Source organism: Thermobia domestica, chromosome 6 (genome assembly GCF_964235325.1).
Source record: "Thermobia domestica chromosome 6, izTheDome1.hap1.1, whole genome shotgun sequence".
NCBI classification, from domain to species: domain Eukaryota; kingdom Metazoa; phylum Arthropoda; class Insecta; order Zygentoma; family Lepismatidae; genus Thermobia; species Thermobia domestica.
This window is the reverse complement of record NC_137459.1, coordinates 37,610,237-37,624,236: the sequence shown is the minus strand read 5'-3', so window position 1 is coordinate 37,624,236 and position 14,000 is coordinate 37,610,237. Positions and strand designations below refer to the sequence as shown.

At 35.5% G+C, this 14,000-nt stretch overlaps 1 protein-coding gene and 1 long non-coding RNA gene across 10 annotated transcripts in view; one reads left to right on the top strand and one right to left on the bottom strand.

The window, feature by feature from the left end:
* Window positions 1-547, top strand: part of LOC145687944 (uncharacterized) — an 88,038-nt gene extending 87,491 nt beyond the window's left edge. For both annotated transcript variants that reach the window (XR_014131816.1, XR_014131815.1), the window contains exon 3: window positions 441-547. This is a non-coding gene — a long non-coding RNA (uncharacterized LOC145687944). The remainder of the gene's footprint in view (window positions 1-440) is intronic.
* Window positions 1-14,000, bottom strand: part of Cadps (calcium-dependent secretion activator 1) — a 794,056-nt gene that overhangs the window by 313,877 nt on the left and 466,179 nt on the right. The window lies entirely within an intron of this gene.

The following is a 14,000-nucleotide window of genomic DNA, read 5'->3' as shown; positions in this document are numbered from 1 at the left end:
GCCAAATAGAAAACTACGACTTCTGCTTAACTGACGAATAAGTAATCTAGATAAAATTTCTACTTTCTCATCAAGAAGAATGATAACAGGAAGACTAGAATTAGTTATTCTTCAAAGAGAATTATCTTATAATAAGAAATAGGAGCGATGAAAATTTGTGGTTAATATATTTTAATTCCAAAGTGTTTACAGGAAAATAGTTTGGACCAAGAACCGGAGAAGGTTTCAAAATGAGTATATCACTAATCTGGTTTTCCTGGTATATCACTAATTACTTTTAAAGTAATTTTAATCCTTGCCTTTTTAAAAATAATATATTAAATAAAAAATAAAATTAAATGAAGATTTTTAAAAGTCGTGTATAATTCATCATTAAGTTTTATAATTTTACAAGGGATGTTGGGAAAGTCATATCTAATCACCTCTATTTTATTTTCTAGGTGAATTAAAGCAACCTGGACACAAAGAACAAGCATATTTAAGAGTGTGGACAAGATTTCAAGGGAAACTGTCAAGTGATCGGGTCACTACAGCCTCCACAAGTGCATAAGTTGAGCAAAATCCAGAAAACACTAATTTAGAACAGATATATGTGATTCTTTTTTTTTTCGTAAGGGCGTCAGTGTTAATGAAATTCATCAAAACTTATTGGAAGTGTATGATAATGATGCATTGTCGCATCGACAAGTAACACGATGGATAAGCTGATTTAAGTGTGGTAAAACAAACGTCGAAGATGAACCTAGGAGTTGTCGACCAAAAACAGTAACTTCAACTGAAGTCGTGGAAATTGTACAAAAATTGGTAATGTCCGATCGACGAAAAAAGATTAGAAAAAAGCGGAGGAAGTAAGGATTGATATTCATAGTGTTTGGGATATTCTACACCAATACCTTCGGCTCACAAAGGTCTGTTCCAGATGGGTTCCTCACAATTTGAACGTTTTTTCAGAACCAAACTCGGGTGCAAATGTGTAAGGAAAATTTGGATTTTATGGAAGGAGATAACTACTTCTAACAGCATGTAGTGACAGAGGATGAAACATGGGTTCACTGGTATGACCCAGAATCTAAACAAGAGTCCATGCAGTGGAAGCATCAGGAGTCGCCAACTCCTCCACCCCCCCGAAAAAAAACTCAGGGCAAGAAATCGACTGACAAGGTTATGGTAACTGTTTTCTGGTACAGGGAAGGAATTCTTTTGCTTGAAACTATATCAAAGGGACATACCATCAGAGGGACTACTTACAGAAATAAAACATTTGTAGATTTATGCAGTTCAGAATAAACGACGCGGAGGTGCAAATCATCGAATTTTGCTTCTTCGTAACAATAATGCGTCTGCACACACATCCCATCTTGTGCAGGCTGCTATCACAGAACAGGGAATGATTCAACTTTTCAACCCACCCTACAGTCCTGACCTAGCCCCAAGTTATTATTATCTGTTTCCTCATTTGAAGAAAATATCTCCGGGCTCAACGATTTTCAAGCAACAAGCAGGTAATGGATGCTGTGATTCAGTTCTTTGACTCCAAGGAGAAACCTTTTTATGTTGAAGACATTGAGTCACTTGGAACAAAATTGAGACGACGTGTAGAACTGGAAGGTGATTATATTGAAAAATAATAACGTTTTTTTCTCAGCTCATTGGCTTTCTTGTTAGCCCGCCATAAACATGACTTTCCCAACACTCCTCATACACGCAAATGGCGTACATGATTCTGAAAGATTAAGTGAAGAATATATTACTTTGCATGTGGTAGTTAGTTACGCACTTACTAGTGAAGCACGAGGTTTGAATATTATATCCAACTACACACAGGTCCCTTTACCCATCAATTTAGTTTATAATTAACGTGAATGTGTTTTTGGACGTGAAGAATATTTGTTCTGACAACTACCGATTCTGGTGAATTTGGAAAGTACACTATAAAACGGAAATTTAACGCACGAAAATAATTACGTTTTGTATCTGATATACAAAATACGAAGTTATGTTTGTTGCACGTATAATTGTATTCTAGAAGTTCAAAACTTCTAATAATTGCCATTGCACATATTTTCATGTACTAAATCAGATGCACATTTTCCATGTCGACTGTGTACTTTTTAAATACATATTTTTATTTTCATAAAACGGCCTACAGTAATTTTTGGTGCCATTATTGCTTTACCTGCAAAAATATTATCGAACATAACGTGTTCGAGACACAAGAAACAAGAAATCTTCTTAATGTTATAGTTTGTTTCAATATGTAGAACTAAAAATATGTTTGCCCACAGTTGTTTGAAGCAATAAAGTTGAAGCAAAATATTACGACCAAAATACAAGTCAGCAATTTACTGACGTGAGGAGGTAAAGGTTCAATTAGTCCACCACTGCCTCTGTAATTGCCAGAATCTAAAATCCAATAACTATTTCCGTGTTTGAACGCCGTATACGGAAGGATTTTTTACGCCATTTTGTACTGCTTGTCGAGAAACACCTGCAAACAATGTGAGCACATGGTTGTTTATGTCTGCTCCGCTGGACGAGAAAACCACATTGGTAGAACTTGTTATTTTAAACTTTGTATCACGTACTTCATCATAGCATTGTACTCAGAATGAAAATTACTAGTTTTGTAAGTATATCACGTGTTTACGACAATGGGAAATAAACCATTAAAAATGTGTCCAATGTAATAGAAAAAGCTTTCATACATCCCATTAAATTCTGCAAAGTATATATATATATATATACTTTTCTATTTACATTATGAAATCCCAAAACGATTAAAAAATGGAACAAAACAAATGGATTTAATCTAAGAAACACTGGACATGCATGTCACGTCAACCGTTAACTTCTCAAGACGGTCGAGACGCGAGCTGCTAAATTAAATGAATACTGCGCATATAGGCGCCTTCAAATTGGAAGCTTAGGAATTTCATTCCGTCAGAACAAGAATATACATACGAAGTACAGAATGAGAACTAACGTGGAAGAATGTTCCGTACGTTACAATATATTGGGATCAGTTTCATGATCATCGGTGGCAAATGGTTAGCATTTCTCTTTTCGACGCAAGAACTCAGGTTCGATTCCAGAAGGTAAATTACGTACTTTATACAAAATTTACATTGTAGATCAACGTTTCATGTACCCTTTGTGCTAGAAAGGAACATTAAAGGTATTCATTTAATACGCTCTCTACCAGCTTTTCGACTTTTAGTGAATCATTCAAATACAATAAAGAAGAACAAAAACTTAGAAAGTATCTCGTATAGCACCTACATAAAAAGTGTTAATTAATAAACTAATAACTGTTTACAAGTGTTTTGTTATAGATCAGAAATCTGGGATCAAATGTTTATAGTATGATAATTGTCGGACAGTCAAATATATGCAAACAGTGTTTTTTTTTTTCTGGAGATACGCAGGTCCAGCATCTGTTTTTTGAATTTTAAAAGCAAGAAATTTCTCTAGCAATGTTTTTCTTTTACTTAAATTTTCAATTTATGAAATGAATTTTGCAATTTAAACTGATTTGAAGACTGGAATAACAGTATATTATATGCACAAAAACTTTAACATGATTAATAGTTTGCAGTACCTGCTATTTTTTTCCACTTGTTTAAATTTTGAAGGTTGCTCTTGCAGCCCCTAAAAGTTTGCTAAAATGAAAATCAAAAAGGCGACAGACACGACCGCGATACTTCACGAAAGGCAAAAGCCACACAGCAGATGTTCAGACCTTTGGAGCCTAAGTTACACGTAAAACACACGTGAGTTTCATATCAAATAGTTTCATAAGTCTAAATAGTTTCGTTACTCGTATGGAAGGGATATGTTAAGACACTGTTGAGAAAAAGACGTTAAGACCATTGGTTTACCGAGATATAGGCAGAGTAACTTATAAATATCATGATAAGGAAAATTACAAATCATGATATCATGTTATTTTTATGTAGAAAAAAAAATCACTCAGAAGCTTTCGTTACTGCGGGGATGATTCTTCGACATCTTTTTCCAAATAATTACAATATATTTGCAACAAATCAGCATTAAATACAAGATGTTTGCATTGATACACAAAGGCATTATTTATTAATTTGAAACTGTTTTGATTTGTGTAAAAGTATGTTAAGCTTCAAATCAAAGTCTTCTATGATTACTGCAATTATACCCCAATGAAGAAACAATTTTTCAGAGAATGAAAAGTGCATTCAAAGGCTAGGATTTCTTTACGTCTTCCTCCCTTTATTTCAACTTTTGTCAAGGACAAATAGCTATTGTTTCGTGCAAACCGCAAATTTCGCATGAAACAAGTAGTTCGTATGACGACACTGTATAACTGTTTCAATGTTATTCGCTTCAGACCCGTTCGAAGCTTTTCTATCAATCAGTATTTTTGTTTTATTTCAAAATTTCATTTATGAAAAAAATGTGTTTCCTAAGGTGGATTTGAATCCCCGAACTTTGGTTTTATAAATTTTGTTTTTTCATCCCCTTTTCACTGGACTATTTTCTTCACATGATATGTTTTCTAATTTGCTGGTTTGTCTACAAAAACACTTGCTGAAGTTTGTTATTCACGTATTTGAATACAAGATTTTCATGAATTGCTTCACAAATCTTTATACACATATAGTAATACCGTAGCTAATAATTATAACAGAAAAAGATCTTGGTAATATGTTTGATTTGATTATATGTTTAGTATGTAGATTTGAATCCACAATAGCCTTGCTCTTCGGAGTGAGGTTCCAAAGTCCAGTAGTGAACTACGAAATTCCCACACTGCTGAACAAGACTGCACTTATTTAATATATTTGGTCTAGGAATTAATTCGTGCGGTTGGTACGCACACATTGAAGCTGTAGTACAAACACAAAATACATAAATACCTTAAGAAAAATATTGTCCATCGCTAGCCACCACTTTCGCCCATCTGTCAGGCAATGTACGGATTCCGTGGCGAAAGAAGTCCTCATCCTTGGAAGCGATCCAGTCAGAGACCCATGTTTCGATATCTTCTGAAGAAGTAAACCGCTGTCCAATCAAATCGTTGTTCATGCAATCGAACAAGTAGTAATCCGAAGGAGCAACGTCTGGTGAATACGGCGGGTGGGGTAAAACTTCCCATCCGACATTTTCTAAATAGGTTTTGACCGGTTTTGCGACATGTGGGTGAGCGTTATCATGTTGAACAATAAGTTGATCATGTCTATTCTCCCATTCTGGTCGTGTTCTGGCCAGAGCTTGCTTCAAACGCATTAATTGTCGTCGATAACGTTCTCCATTCATAGTTTCACCCGGTTGCAGCAGCTCATAGTACACCACACCTTTCATATCCCACCATATGCACAGCATAACCTTTGCACAGTGAATATCTCGTTTTGGTTGTGATGGACCTGGTTCACCTGGTTTCACCCAGGGCTTTTTTCGTTTAGGGTTCTCGTAATGGATCCACTTCTCATCACCCGTAATAATTCGATGCAGAAACCCCTTTCTGCTCTGTCGTTGAAGCAGCAATTCGCAAATGGTTTTTCGTCTTTCAACGTCTCTGTCTTTCAATTCATGTGGAACCCAATGTGACATCTTTTGAATCATTCCCATGGCTTTCAAGCGTTTGAAGACTGTTGTTTGATCAACGCCTAATGCTGCTGCAAGTTGTTCCTGCGTTTGACACGAATTCTGCTCGAGCAATGCTGTCATTTCTTCGTCTTGAAATTTTTTTGGCTGTCCAGCTCGCTCTTGGTCTGCCAAGCCGAAATCACCACTTCTAAACCGTGCAAACCACTTCTGACACGTTCGCTCAGCTAGAGCATGGTCACCATACACTTCCACCAAAATACGATGACTTTGAGTCGCACTTTTCTGCATGTTAAAGTAATGCAGCAGGACACCCCGCAAAAAAACACTTTATCAGGCACAAATTGCGCCATGTTCACTTAACTACAAACTGGTGTTATTGACGCTTTAATCCACTGCCCTATACTACGAACGATACGCGATGACAGGGGTTTGCAACACATGTGTGGATACACGGAACTGTGGGACGCTCCGTTCGTTGCGCCATCTCTTGTCCAACCGCACGAATTAATTCCTAGACCAAATATTACAAAAAAAAAAAAAAAAAAAAAATTTACACGTGACGTTTCGATCTTCTAGCCAAGGTCCTCATCAGACGTACACTGAGTCTGACTCAGTGTACGTCTGATAAGGATCTTGGCTAGAATTTCGAAACGTTACGTGTGAATGTGTTTTTATATTAAATAAGTGCAGTCTTGTTCAGCAGTGTGTTTATTTTTCTGATTTTCTTTGCAAGACGTATGACTATGATTGTGTGTCAGTACGAAATTCCCTAGGATAATATTGAGTGATGAAAAAACTCAGCCCATATTTCAGTCTTTTTCTTCTAATTTAAGTAGTTTATGATGTTATTGAACAAAAATTATTGAAAATCAATGTGTCAGTACTGTTTGCTCCTACTGAAATCTTCAAACATTTTGAAGATATAAAGAAAGAGGAGATATTTTTGATAAAACGTCATTTACAGGATACTTGACACTTTTTGTACACAGTGTAACATGACAGAAATTATTTGATAAGGTTAAAGGATATTTTATTAACTAATGATCTTAATATTTTGTAAATTTTCCATATTTTTTAAATGGAAATAAAATTCAATTCCCAATCTGGTGCTGGCCGGTCGTTCACATCTTCAGAACAATCAAGAAAGTCTCACAGCATTTTAAAACTATGTCCAGATATAAACATTCCTTTCAATAGGAAATATAACTTGTTACGTAGCAATGTGTCAACTAAATAGCAAACACTTCCTACTTCGAGTCATGAGGAAATTCTTGTAAATGAAAAGGTAAGCGGAAGAGAATGACACCACCAAAAACTAGGAAGAGAAGGTAGGTGGACAAAAGGAGTAGTGAAGTCGAAAGAGTTTTATTGTGACCACGAAGGTGATAAGTACGTCCTTGTCGTCCTATCCGATTGATCTTGGTGAGTACACGCTGGTTACAAATCGATAACACAATATCACGTCTATCAAAAATTCTACTTCTAATTCTGTATGACAGTTTTTATCAATTTTGACATAAGGCCACAGCACCACTTTTGGGTAATTATCTAAATCTGATGTCTCTAGTTTTTATTTATTCAATTAAGTCATTACCGGCTTAACAAATTATTGCTCTACCTAAAGTTTCTACGGTTAAGTTTCTTATGAGATTATACTCTAACTGTCCCCATGCCAACGTGTTTATTATTGTCTGAGCTAAGTGTAGATATAAGCATCTATGTCGACGTCCGGATTTCGATCCAATAAGTTGGCACACGTTAATAGTGCTACATCAGGACGAAAGGGCAGAGAGACAAATGCCAAAAAGTAACTTTTTACGGTATCTATGAGTCATGAAACATGTAAATCTATTGAAATTTTGAATTCGATTTTTTTTTTCACGATCACCATGCTTTCTTCTCTCCTTTCGTCGCTCGGAAGTGAAAATAAAAGAATGTTTGTTTGTCTGATACAAAAATCCATACCGTTCGCATGGGATACTTCGAAGCAACTACACAGGAGATACTCTAGCCTGGAAGAGTCCTTGTATCTCCTTCCGCATCAATCTTTGCTAAGTTTGCGGACCGCAACGCAAAGCACAATATACATTAAGAAATTATTGTGGTGAGTCTGTGAAAAAAAATACGGAGTGTAGGTTACGCGAAATGCAAAAGTTGCATTACTGATGTTGTGTCGCAAAATCAATATATCGAATATTGCAAACTGAAACGCAAATTTGGCGTTACGTTATCGCAAACCGAAACTGAAAGAGTCGCCGTAGGCAATTTAGAATTTCTTGATGTGTTCTCCTGTAGAAGGATATTCAAAATGGAAGTGATGGTTTAAAATGTATGCTAAAACTGTGGTATCTCGTGAGCTCCTCACGTTAAGTTGATGAAATTTGATATGCAAAATCGTTATTATATATTAGTGCTGTTGAAAATTACACTTTTAAAATGCAACTTATATATATTTTCTCCATATTCGTATGTTTGAAAGGGTGTTTGAGAATACTGTAGTTAGGACTGTTTCTCCATTTGGATGATTGTCATGTTACCCTCATTAATCCTAAGAGAAGGAGGGTATGAAACATGTACATCAAAAAATAGAGTGTATCACGTGCCTCTCCTGATACTCGGTATAGGAACCGTCCTTCAGTATTTTCGGAAATTCCGCTTTAAACAAGGTAGGCGGGAATTTTTATATTTTTCTCAACATATAAAAATAACACCGAGGTTGTCTGTGTCAACATCATGAGAGAACGGCTGAATCGTTTGAAACGAATTTTTGAACATAATAACGACTTCGTTCACGCTGGGTTTCTAATGCCACTTTCATTAGGGCTGTTCACAACTCGGAAGTTAGTACAAGTATTAATTTGATTTGATTGTGACTTTACCGTCCCTTGCAGCAGCGAGGCTATACAAAACATTGACCTACAACTTAAGGTGTGATCCAAGCCACCGGAAATCGAACTCAGATCTCACACGCCAAAGGCCGTACGCTAACCGCCCCGAAGTTAGTACAAGCCACGAGGATGCTCAGTACAAATATTAGTTCATTGTGTTAACTGCAGCGTAATGAAACGCCACGTATTATAAGTATTGTACTATAAATTAGAGTTATATTTAAGCTACAACCTAACATATTGTTTTCTTTGGTTCTGTATTCTTGTATCCCAATGGTGACAAACAGGTCTAAAATGAAAATTGGATTAGTTTTAAGATGAGTACAGCGAGCTGGCGCTTTTTGATAGATCTTGCTGGACCCGGCATTACTCAGTTTTATGTTTTTTTATTTATATATAAAAAGGATTTTACAAGTAATAATTTAGTTACGAAATAAGGATAATGTTTAAACATATCTTGTGTTGTATTTCTCATTTCATGCAAATATTAATCTTATATTTAAGGAAATAGTTTTATAAGTTGATTCTTACGCAAAACGCCATGGTCGTACCGTTGATTCTTGCACGTCGTTGTCAAACAAGTGTACTGTAGCAATCTCGGCAGGAAAGTTTCTTGTTAGTTACTGTTCAAGTCAAGAAACAAACTCGTGGCAAAGAGTGAAAAATAATTTCAGTAGAGAGCTCCCTCGTGGCTAAGCGGTTAGCGTACGCGCCTTTGACGCGGAGACCCGGGTTCGATTCCCGGCGGGAGCTCATGTGGTTTGGATTCCACGTTAATCAGTAGGTCCACGTCTCATATAGCCTCGCTGCTGAAAGGGACGCTAAACTGAAAACAACTCAACTCAACTCATAATTTCAGTAGTGAAACATTGCCCTGTAGATATGTAATTACATTGTAGAGACATTTTATAATACATTGAAAAATAGACAGAGTGCTACTGCGTTCTTTAAACTCAGTTTATCAGCCGTAATATATCGCAATGCGTATGTTCTCGAAATGTGCGTATCAACCACCTTGTCTCGTAGTTTGTAGGATGTTCTTTTTTAATTTGTAGTAACACTTTACACTTCGGTAATGATAACGGTAAAAGAGAAAACATTAAAATGTGATATGTGTATTGTGGTTTTGTTATACATACTTTTGTCAGATGCAGTTATACAGGAGATCTTACTAGTAAAGTGCGACTAGGAATCACTACTTGGGTTTGTATCTGAGCATTTCTTTTCTCAGCAGAGTCTTAATCCGCGAAAACAGACAAAAAATGTGAGATTTCTACAGCTGTTAGGTTACGGAGGAATTCAGAAACGCAAAAATTTTAAATTACGTAAAGAACCACACAGAACATTCCAAAATAATACTTTCTCTGTAGATACATTTTTTACAAGCAAATGATCAAACAGAAGCATGGATGATTGTGTGTGAGAAATGAAAAGAAAGAAAGAATCACCTGAGTTACTATCAAAGTTTGAATTAGGGGAACGAAACAAATTATTTGTAAGAAGGAATTTCACGTATGTTTGATCTTTTCGTGAAATAAAAATCAGAACATGAAAAAAAAAAAGAAAAATAAACTAAAACTTGTTATCTCCAATAGAATTAATGTGGTCTTTTTTGATGAACAAGCAAGTGTGGGTGGTACAGTACATCGCTTCTCAGGTTGTAAATACAATTCGGTTTGCGTTAACACGAACATTTAGTTTTTATACGAGGAAACTGTGGGAAAAATGGCATTTGCACCTCTCGTTCCAGGTGAAAACTGAGGTTTGTTCTGAACCACACATAAGAACTTTGAATAGATTGTTCAGAACGCAGCATGTAATCCAGTTCTTATTGGTGTCCCGAGCTTAAGTTCGTGGTCAAAATTGTTTATTACAGTAGAAGAAAATCAAGCTAATGGTATTTAAATGACACTACGTGCACACAATGAACATTTGTGACACCATACGCCTTAAACTAGCGTTAAAATGAAATTACACACACACACACACACACACACACACACACATATATATATATATATATATATATATATATATATATATATATATATATATATATATATATATATATATATATATATATATATATATATATACCAGCGTTTTTTTACAATTTATATTTTGAGTAGCAAATCGCGATACAAATTAAAATTTGTATTGCATTTTCTGTACTATAATGAGTAATTATAGGTTCATAAAAGAAGTCCAATAAATACGAAAGTACTATACAATTCAATTTATTATGAATGTAATTGTGAATTACTTTCGTATTTATTGGATTTCTTTCATGAATCTATTATTGATATTAATTATTGTTAAGTTGGGTTGTTTTTTTGAGTTAGGTTCGTGGCGTCTCACGAGGAGAAATCTTGCAAATACTGTATGTTGGTTTTTACAAGAGGTGTAAATGGGCATTTGGTATATCAGTACTTTAAATGAAAAGCGAAAAGAAAAGAGAGAGAAAGACGAGTGTATTTTTCTATTTTTTCGTTGCTGAAGAATGCAGTATTAGTGACCTACTGTAGGCACTTCTGTGTTTTACTAACCATATCCAAGCTCCATTCATGCTACACCATATATCGGCTAGGTTCAGTACGGTTTGAACTTGTTTTCTTTGCTGCCAATGCGTCTTTTCTTCAAGTGACATTCTTTTTATTACACACTTAGAAACAATGAAAGGATGACCCGAAACTCGAGAAGGTCTGGAGGAAGACCCAATAGCAACAAACTGACACAAGTAAGGAAGGACAGAGTGGAAAACTGTTTCGTAACCCGAAGTCGAGGCATTTTTTCTTGCAAAAACCGACCCTTCAAAGAGAAGTTCCCTGAAATAATAATAGTTTTTCAGTTTGCTCCTTGTTTTAGCTTCGGTGTTAATAATGTAAGATGCAAAGATACACCGCAAATTGCGATACATTTTTCAATTTGTATTGTATTTCCATGTTTTTGCATCCCAAACTGCGATGCGATATCGCTTAGAAAACGCTGATATATATATATATATATATATATATATATATATATATATATATATATATATATATATATATATATATATATATATATATATATATATATATAATTTTCCTGACATATATCATTGGTTAAAATTTTCACTTGTATTTTTTGTTCTCCGTAAACACGTGGAGACTTGGGGAAGGTCATCGTTACTGCTTCTTTCGATATACTTTTTTTACGGTAATGGAGCTGTCAAGAGAAACTAGTAAATAAGTAAATAATGCCTGTTTAATCAGAGCTTACTCGTGGCAATATCTTTTCTCTCCTTTAGTGTGCAAGACCCGATTCCCGCTGGGAGTAAATTAATTTCACACTCTAAATACACGTTTAAATCCAAGATTCATAGAACTTCAACATTAAAAAAAGAAAAAAAAAAGAGTCTTCAAACAAACATAACATCTTTACCTTTGACTAGTTCAGTAATAAGAAAACATCTTTCTGTATGCTTTGTCATCATTTTATCTTTTCTGAGTACACAGTGGTTCGCATCTCACATTAAGCTGTAGATTTACATATAATATCTACCTCGGTACTGAAAAAGCACGTTATTTTTTTTTAAAAAAAATCAAATATATATGGTCATATCATATATATAGTTTCATATCATCTTCATAATATAAACATGTACTCATATAATTCGTTTATATCTGGCCGTTGAAAGAATAACTTGTCCTTGAATTCACATATACGTTTTGTGTGTGTTTCGTAGAAGATAGTGAAATTATAGATCAGAGAATTAAGTATAGTGGAAACAAACAAACAAACAAAAAACAACCTAGAATTAACGAGCTGGCTCAAGCAAAATTATGAACTTGTTGGATGAGTTGAAATACATTAAGAAACATGTACAGCATTTAATTATATTTTGAGTAAACATTCAGTATTAACCGATGTGGAAAACACCATTGTCTGCGAGATAAAATCTTTAATATTAAGCGTGCAAGGAATAATTGAATAAAGAAAAGAACATGTAGAAGATAGCAAAGGTATCGCTCATTTTGTTTGGTCACAGTGAGCTAAATTTAGATATCAAGAGCTATATAGGGAATAAGAATGAAAGAAATATACGGATTTTCTTTATTCCACACGAATGTTCTGTTTCCTCTACAAGAAACGCATGACCAAAAGGGTCGTTAAACTAACTGTTTGAGAGGCATATACATTTGTCTTAATAGTTAAAAGAAAACTGAGTAGAAGTTATTTCTTGTGCCCATAATTAATAGAATGCATAGAATCAAAGAATTATTATGCTTTTTCGTCTTGCAATTACCATATTAATAACTCAGTTGAGAACCTGAAAGCTTTAGGTTAAAAGGAGACAAATTACACACTGTTGATAACATTTAGAAAACGCACTCCTGTAATCCGCTACATCTTTAGTGCATGAATTTCTACTGCTATGTATTATACTTAAAATAATACATTTCAGTTAATAATCTATCTTCAATCATGGTGATTATCTAATTAATAGAATGTCTATACAGGATGTTTCAAAACAATATAGACATCAAGATAAGAAAAATAAGTTTGTATGGACTTACGCGAAAAAGTGCTTTGTTTCACAGGCAAGGTTACCCAAAACTGTGGGAAAGCTACATTACCTACGTTCAGTCGAACAAGAGAAACCGTAGAACAGTGGCCCGTATCAATCTAAAGGAAATCATACATACGCCAAACCGAAAATGCAAATTTTAGCAGTGTGCAATGCATGAAATATGAAATGAAATCTTAGAGTTTTACATCCCACGTTTATGCCGGTTAGGCTAAAGGAGACGGTGATGATGAGAAATGAATGAAATGGTGGAATGAAGGAAGTGGGAGGAAACGGGAGAACCCCGAGAAATCCCACGAGCACGGTGTTTGTCCACCACAAAGTCCACACGGCGCGAGCTGGGATCGAACTAGGGAACCCAAGCACCGGAGGTGCACGCTCAACCACTAAGCCACCACGCCTCAGTGTGTAATGGATGTGCAAGGGTTTTTCTATAGGGCATAATTCCCAGACATGCTCTTAACACAATTCTCAGGTACGCTCTAACTTAAAGATAATCCTTGACAGCAGTGAATATAGAATGAGTCAATGGGAACTCGGAAGTGTTAGGAAACATTAGCTATAAGGTTCTTTGTATTCGGAATAATGAGGGGTACGATGTATTATTCCATGTATATTGTATTTTTTTACACGTAGAAGTGTATGGGGCCGCGGTGGCTCGTGGTAGAGCGTTCGCCTCTGGTGCAGGGGTCTCGGGTTTAAACCCTGCTCCCGCCAAGTGAAATTTGTGGTGGACAAACACCGTATGTGTGGGTTTCCAGGGGTTCTCCCGTTTCCTCCCACTTTCTTCATTCCACCATTTCATTCATTTCTCATCATTACCGTCTCCTTTAGCCTAGCCCGCATATCCGTGGGACCTAAAACTCAAAGATTTCATTTCATTTTCATGTATAAGTGTTAAGTAGTACATCGCATCATGCGTTATTCCGAACACAAGGAACTGTGGAGCTGGTGTTCCT